This window comes from Etheostoma spectabile, unplaced genomic scaffold, assembly GCF_008692095.1.
Source record: "Etheostoma spectabile isolate EspeVRDwgs_2016 unplaced genomic scaffold, UIUC_Espe_1.0 scaffold00569913, whole genome shotgun sequence".
In the NCBI taxonomy this organism is placed as follows: domain Eukaryota; kingdom Metazoa; phylum Chordata; class Actinopteri; order Perciformes; family Percidae; genus Etheostoma; species Etheostoma spectabile.
In genome coordinates this window covers 20,058-26,657 of record NW_022605419.1, presented here as the reverse complement: position 1 = coordinate 26,657, position 6,600 = coordinate 20,058, and the positions used below count along the sequence as shown (strand labels likewise).

Genomic DNA, 6,600 nt, shown 5'->3' with positions numbered 1-6,600 from the left:
ATTGCTCCTCTCCTTGTTCCTTAGGATTCTCACAATCCTCTCCACGCAAAGAAAAGGGAGTTCCAAGCCGTTCTCATTTGGCCTCAGAGCTGAAGTTGCAGTTTCTTCTATGTTTCAGCGGCTGTGGTAGATCTTGAGCTTTTGCTCCACAGACTTGAACACTTGGAGAATGCTGAACGAGACAGCCGCTTGTACACTGGATTTCCATTTGCTTTCAAGGCATCAGCAGTGGAGATCAGTTGAGAAGGTGGCATGCACAACGTTGGTGCTTTGGCAGCTGGTATCCAAGCCATTATCCTTCATCCAATGTTGCCCCGGCTTCAACAAACTCGACACCTGTGATATCCCCCCTCCTCTTCATCACTCTCTCCTCCCGTACTTTCCCTCGCACCCTGAAGTGCAGTATTGGATTGTTATTTTCATCCAGCTCACCATAGACCTCTAAAGCCTTTATGAAATTTGAACCATTGTCAGTTGTTGTGCAAACATCTTTTCTCGGATGTTGTACTCCACGTGTATATCGTTGAGAGCACTAGCAAGGGCAGAAAAAGTATGCGACCCTTTTAGCTGTTTACACGCTAGGGCAGCACAGCGCCTCTGCAGAGTTGCACTATCTAGCCAATGCGCATGACACCTATAAAACCTCGTCGGGTGTGGTCCAGCAATCTGTGGTGGTTGCGATAACCTCAACTTTTTTCAGGGCCAATTTCAGATTATTTTTCATTTCTTGTTTGCTTTCTCCACTTTGTTTTTAAGAGTGCCACGAGACATAATGTTAGATTGGCTGGGAGAAGCAGAAGGTCTCTGAATCCTTGCTGCTCAACTACACTGATGGGTGTAGCCCTTGAATGACGAAGTCAATGATTCCTTATCCACACTGACCTGTGCCACTCTCTTGGCTTCCCATAACTTTGGTTTTTGGGTGATGGCCTGCATCCGGGGTTGACTTTCTTTTCTGAACAGCTGAAGTGAGCTTTCGTATCTCTCCATATGATTGACATGCATCCTCTGTGAGTGAAATACAGACAAACACACAAAACAAATTGTTCAGTGATGTAGCCAAGACTGTCTGATGTAACTTACTATGAAATGTGAAACATTAGGCACCATGGCCTAAACCTATATCTTGGTATAATTTCAACTAGCAAAATCATCACAGCATAGCCATACATACCCATAATTATTTCTTAACAGTCAATACACTTACATGTAGCTCTACCTCTGAATGGTCAAAGCACTGTTTATATCAACTGTTTGACAGCTATTACTGTTTTTTTTCTTTGTGTGAATCTGCAAATTATTTATGACTAGCAAAGTCAAACTTTGGATTGATGTCATCCTTGATTCTAGGGACTGCTGACTGAATCTGTTGAGTGCAAGCAAGGGTCGTAAGATCAAATGTAAATGACAGAGAAATTAATTTTTATAAGTCTTTTATTTCATATTTCTCTGTAGTAGTGTCTTAAAATAATATGACTTTCTTTTATAGCTTTCATGATTATTATATATTCATATCTTGATTTTTATATGAACCTATATGCTTACTATATTTTATAATCATCATATGCACTTTAACAATACTGCGTTTCTTTCAAGCTGTGTCTGTGTTTTCTTTAGTCGCTGCTGTTACAGAGATAACCAGTGTCTTAGATTCAAGGTCCTTTAAAGTACACGTCGTCGTTCTCTTAGCGTAGGCATAAACCAGATAACCAAGAGTCTCATTGTATCAAAAACTTGTGTTTCAATAAAGCAAGGGAGCTGCAGAGAACCCCGGAGTTCTCAAAAGGTCATGCTGCAGATAGGTGACTATTTTGGTGTGCTCCCCTCTTGCAATTGTCTTTTAACTACACATTTGCCGTCTGCGTCTCGTTTCTTGCTTGATCGTGTTTATTTAGTAAGTTAAAGTGTTATGAACCTGACAGTAACGTTTCTTAACTTGTGCTCCCCACATCCCTTAACCAGCTCACACACAGTTTGAAAGAAAAGTAAAGTCTTGAAATAAAAACATGAGTCCTCTAACTTACGTCTGGGAGGTTTGAGACGTTAACGTTAACATTAGCCCAAAATAAAGTCGATTTGAGACAAGACCGAGTAACGTTAACTTAAGTGGTCTCGAAAACAGACAGCTACACGAAGGGACAATAACAGCCATAATCGAAAAACAAGTAATTTTTTATTTTCCTCGCCTCTTGGTACAGCTAGCCACAATCAAACATGGTGGTTTGTAAAAGTGATAAGGCTTGTTTTATTGTGTTTAACCGGGGCTTCTTCTTCATCCCTCAACGTTCTTGTCTCGGCATTCATAGTTGTGTAAAAAATGTTAGAGTCCATTTTGAACAGGTCGACATGTTCTGAGAGTAAAAAGGCTAAAAAAATAAGGTAGCAAAGAAGCAGCTAGCTTAAATCAGAGTTTTGTCATATGGAGTTGCTTTTTAACGTAGCGTTATATTACGCCGTTGAAACGTTACTACAGCACTATTACACTAACAAAATTATGCGATTAGTTTGTAACATAAAGCTACACATTAGATATTGTATCAGCCAGCTGGTATTAGAATTTCAAATAAAGTTAACGCTTGCTAACCTAGCTAACGTCACTTGAGTTACTTGCTAGCAAATGCTAGAGCACCAGGCATGGTCATTGATAGCTAGCAGAAGAACAAATAACTGACCATTAACGTACACTTAATAAAGACAACAAACCACAAATAGCTTTTGATAACAAAAATATGCATTTACCTCTATATCTTTTCTCAAATTGATGGTGAATTCTTGAAAAGCCAGCAGTTCATGGTGTTTTTGGTTGGCACAATTTGCAGCACATTCGCCAGGAGTCATTCTTGATGCCTACTATGTCAAACATCTCTTTCAGATAAGGCCAAGGGTGATCAGAATGTTGCTGCTTTTTCTGCCGAATCTCTGGGATCTCCGTTGTGTTCATTTTCATCATCTCGGCGTCCATATTACATCTAACGCCACCGCCCATCAAGCTGCAATGATTTACCGCGAATGAATGCCGCCGAATCCGTCGATTCATCTTGTAGTGGTGCGGTCAAATGCACGTAGATTCCCGTCCAATTAGATTGAATTTGGTATTGATGACGCGAAAAAAATAATAACGGTAAACCACCATTGAAATGATTAAAAACTAAAGTACGAGCCAATTTTGTAAAATGTAAGGAGTAGAAAGTACCGATATTTGTGTTAAAAATGTAAGGAGTAGAAGTAAAAAGTCGCCACAAAATAAGTAGTAAAAATAAAGTAAAAATATCAAAAAATCTACTTGAGTACAGTAACGAAGTATGTGTACTTCGTTACTTCCCATCTCTGACAGAATAGAAGTGCGTATGCCTATGGCAGTTCCCTTCGATAGCTCAGTTGGTAGAGCGGAGGACTGTAGGGGTATAGAACTGAAATCCTTAGGTCGCTGGTTCAAATTCCGGCTCGAAGGAGAACATTTTTTCCAGAGGCTACCTTCAAGGATCAATAAAGTGTTTTTGATTCTGATGTACAGATGGATGGATGACCTAAAAGCACAATACTTCTTCCGAGACATAACAAGAAACAAAATAAAATAGGTGTGGGAGACAGAGTTAAGCCCTGACAGAATAGAGAACTACCGACAAACATGTGAAATAGTGCCAAGTGTGACCAGAATAACTGGAAAAAACTAGAACTATAAAGTACAAACCTTTCTTAAGAAATCTTTATTGTGCTCACAAGGCCCTTATTTATGAATGTGCATACGACCAAAAAAGGCGTAGGACGGGGGTACGCCGGTTCCTACGCAGAGTACGGCATTTATCATTTGAACGTGAGCGTGGGCTGCGAAAAAAATCTCACGTCTGGTCCCACCTTCATGAGCCGTCTCTCTGCCTGCATATTTGAGTGGGATGCAGGAGACCTCTCTCTGTTACGAGCAACTGGGAGGGGCAAACGGAAGGGACCTCATGGTGGTGCCACTGCTGGACCAGGTGCGCATGGAGCACATCAAGAAGGGCACTATCAAGAAGGGGGTGTTGTCCTGACCAAGTATGGCTGTGCCAGAGGGTCCACGTCTCTGGAATCATTTCATTGCCACCGGACCAGGTTCATTCTGTCTAAGTGTATGTGTTTCATGATTGTACTTTTGTTTTTGAATGGTAATGAACAACTGTGCTGGAATTTGTAATCAAAAACATGACCTTTCCCATTTTGACAACTGTTTTTGAACACTTGAGGTATTTTCAGTGAAGTCTTTGGTCTTGGATAGTTCCTTGCAATCTAAAACTGTATATCCTATTATCTCTGGAACAATAGTTGGCAGTTGGAGGAGTAATGGCTCTTTACAGTGAATATGCAAAAAGATGTTCAATAATTCAGCCCAGGTAAATGCTCAGCCCATATTCCACACAGACCTAAACCTACTTACTTAATGCTGGTTACAATATTCTAAACTCAACAATGCCAGAGAAAAATGACAAAGAGTGACAACATTTTCAATAAAGTATGGCTTTTCCTTGCGAAAGTTTATTCCAATGACATTGACAAATTTACCGTTAGTTACGTCCCTGTGTGTCTCACTGTGGAGAACTGATACATGCAGGTAGTGTGGCCGAGCGGTCCTAAGGCGCTGGATTTAGGCTCCAGTCTCTCTGGAGGCGTGGGTTCAAATCCCACCACTGCCATCTGCTGATGTTACATAGGTGGAAGACAAACCATACGTTGACTTGAATTTGTATCTGTTACATTATACTCTTATGACATAGCTTGGTGAAGTGACTGAAGTCATTAGTGGCAACGTATTAGACTCCTTGCGAATCTGTTGTTTTTATCTTTACTGGCAATTCCCTGTTTTTAAATGAACACCCCATCTTAAGTGTTCAATGTGAAATACTCATTCATCAACAAAATTGTCGATAACTATGACGGGGCGCATACGCTACCACTACCATCCAAAGACTGAGACTGCAGGTATATGTTATATGCCCGTATATGTTTACGTGTTCATATGTTCTGTTAATTTTCACAATGTTTAAAATCTTCAGTTAACCTAGTCATCTCCATTTCCCCACAGTAATCCCTCAGCTTTCTTGTGCGCACATTTTAAACATCTAAAAATACGGCGCCATTCCTCGCCTAAAACAATCTGAGTCATTCCAGTAAGTGAAAAGGAAACTCACATCTACAAAGACAACTTGATAGATGTGACCTCCCTGATGGTCTAGTGGCTAGGATTCGGCGCTCTCACCGCCGCGGCCCGGGTTCAATTCCCGGTCAGGGAATGGTCAGGACTTGACAGATACAGATGTAACATTTGAAAGAGAAACTTTTTGGTTAACTTAGATATGTCAAATTCTTCCTCATTAGTTTACACTAGAACCCCAACACTTTTAAAGAGTATCATTTCCTTAAATCAGACCCCCGACAACTGATGTATCCTTTTGTCGTCTTTGATGGGTCATAAATACTTCATCTGAAATTATGTCATAATTCATCTAACAATTATTTTCCTTTTTCAAACAGTAACTAAACCCCTGACCACATTTTTTGCCTGATAACCAATGTATATGAGTGTCAAGTAAGTTATTGTTGGATTCAGGTCCAAATGTGGACATTTTAGTGCAATGCAAAGGTGCATAACAGATTGCTTTCTACTTACTGGAGCGATGCAGAGCAGGGTGGCCACTAGTCAAGGAACAGCAGAGACTTGGTATTTAAGACTACAAACTGACTACGTGACAGATGTGTAATCTGTCATGTCCTGCCTTCTGAAGCTCTAGCCAGGCGCCATTCCTCTTCACCATCTACACCACAGACTTCAACTACCACGCAGAGTCCTGCCATCTTCAGAAGTTTTCTGATGACTCTGCTGTGGTTGGATGGCGAGGGGGACGAGGCTGAGTACAGCGCTGTGGTGGGGACTTTGTCACATGGAGTGAGCAGAACCATCTACAGCTCAACGTGGCAAAGACCAGGGAGCTGGTGGTGGATCTAAGGAGAGCCAAGGCAGCAGTGAGCCCTGTTTCCATCCAGGGGGTCAGTGTGGACATTGTGGAGGACTACAAATACCTGGGAGTGCACTTAGACAATAAACTGGACTGGCCAAGAACACTCAAGCCCTCAACAGGAAGGGCCAAAGCCGTCTCTATTTTCTGAGAAGGCTGAGGTCCTTCAACATCTGCAGGACGATGCTGAGATGATGTTTTATGAGTCTGTGTGGTGGCCAGTGCTATCCTGTTTGCAGTTGCATGCTGGGACAGCAGGCTGAGGTTAGCGGACGCCAACAGACTCAACAAACTGATCCGCAAGGCCAGTGACGTCGTCGTAGGGGTGGTCTGGACTCTCTGTCGGGTGTGTCAGAGAGGACGCTGTCCAAACTACATGCCATCTTGGACAATGTCTTGCACCCACTCCATGGCTTGCTGCTCATTCACAGGAACACTTTCAGTGATAGACTCATTCTCCCACAATGCACCACAGAGCGCCACAGGAAGTCATTCCTGCCTGTGGCCATCAAACTTTATAACTCCTTGCTCTAAGACACTCAGAGAGGTTGAAACTGGACAATATTATCTGTATTATCTGTTTTGTGCAATAACACTGGCCTGACATGTGTGC

At 41.9% G+C, this 6,600-nt stretch overlaps 2 non-coding genes across 2 annotated transcripts; both read left to right on the top strand.

Annotated features, from left to right (window-relative positions):
* The first annotated feature begins 4,584 nt into the window (after positions 1-4,584).
* On the top strand, positions 4,585-4,667 carry trnal-uag (transfer RNA leucine (anticodon UAG)). Its single transcript has one exon. It is a non-coding gene; the product is annotated as a tRNA-Leu (tRNA).
* Positions 4,668-5,192: 525 nt separating this feature from the next.
* Positions 5,193-5,264, top strand: trnae-cuc (transfer RNA glutamic acid (anticodon CUC)). The gene has a single exon. It is a non-coding gene; the product is annotated as a tRNA-Glu (tRNA).
* The last annotated feature ends 1,336 nt before the right edge of the window (positions 5,265-6,600 follow it).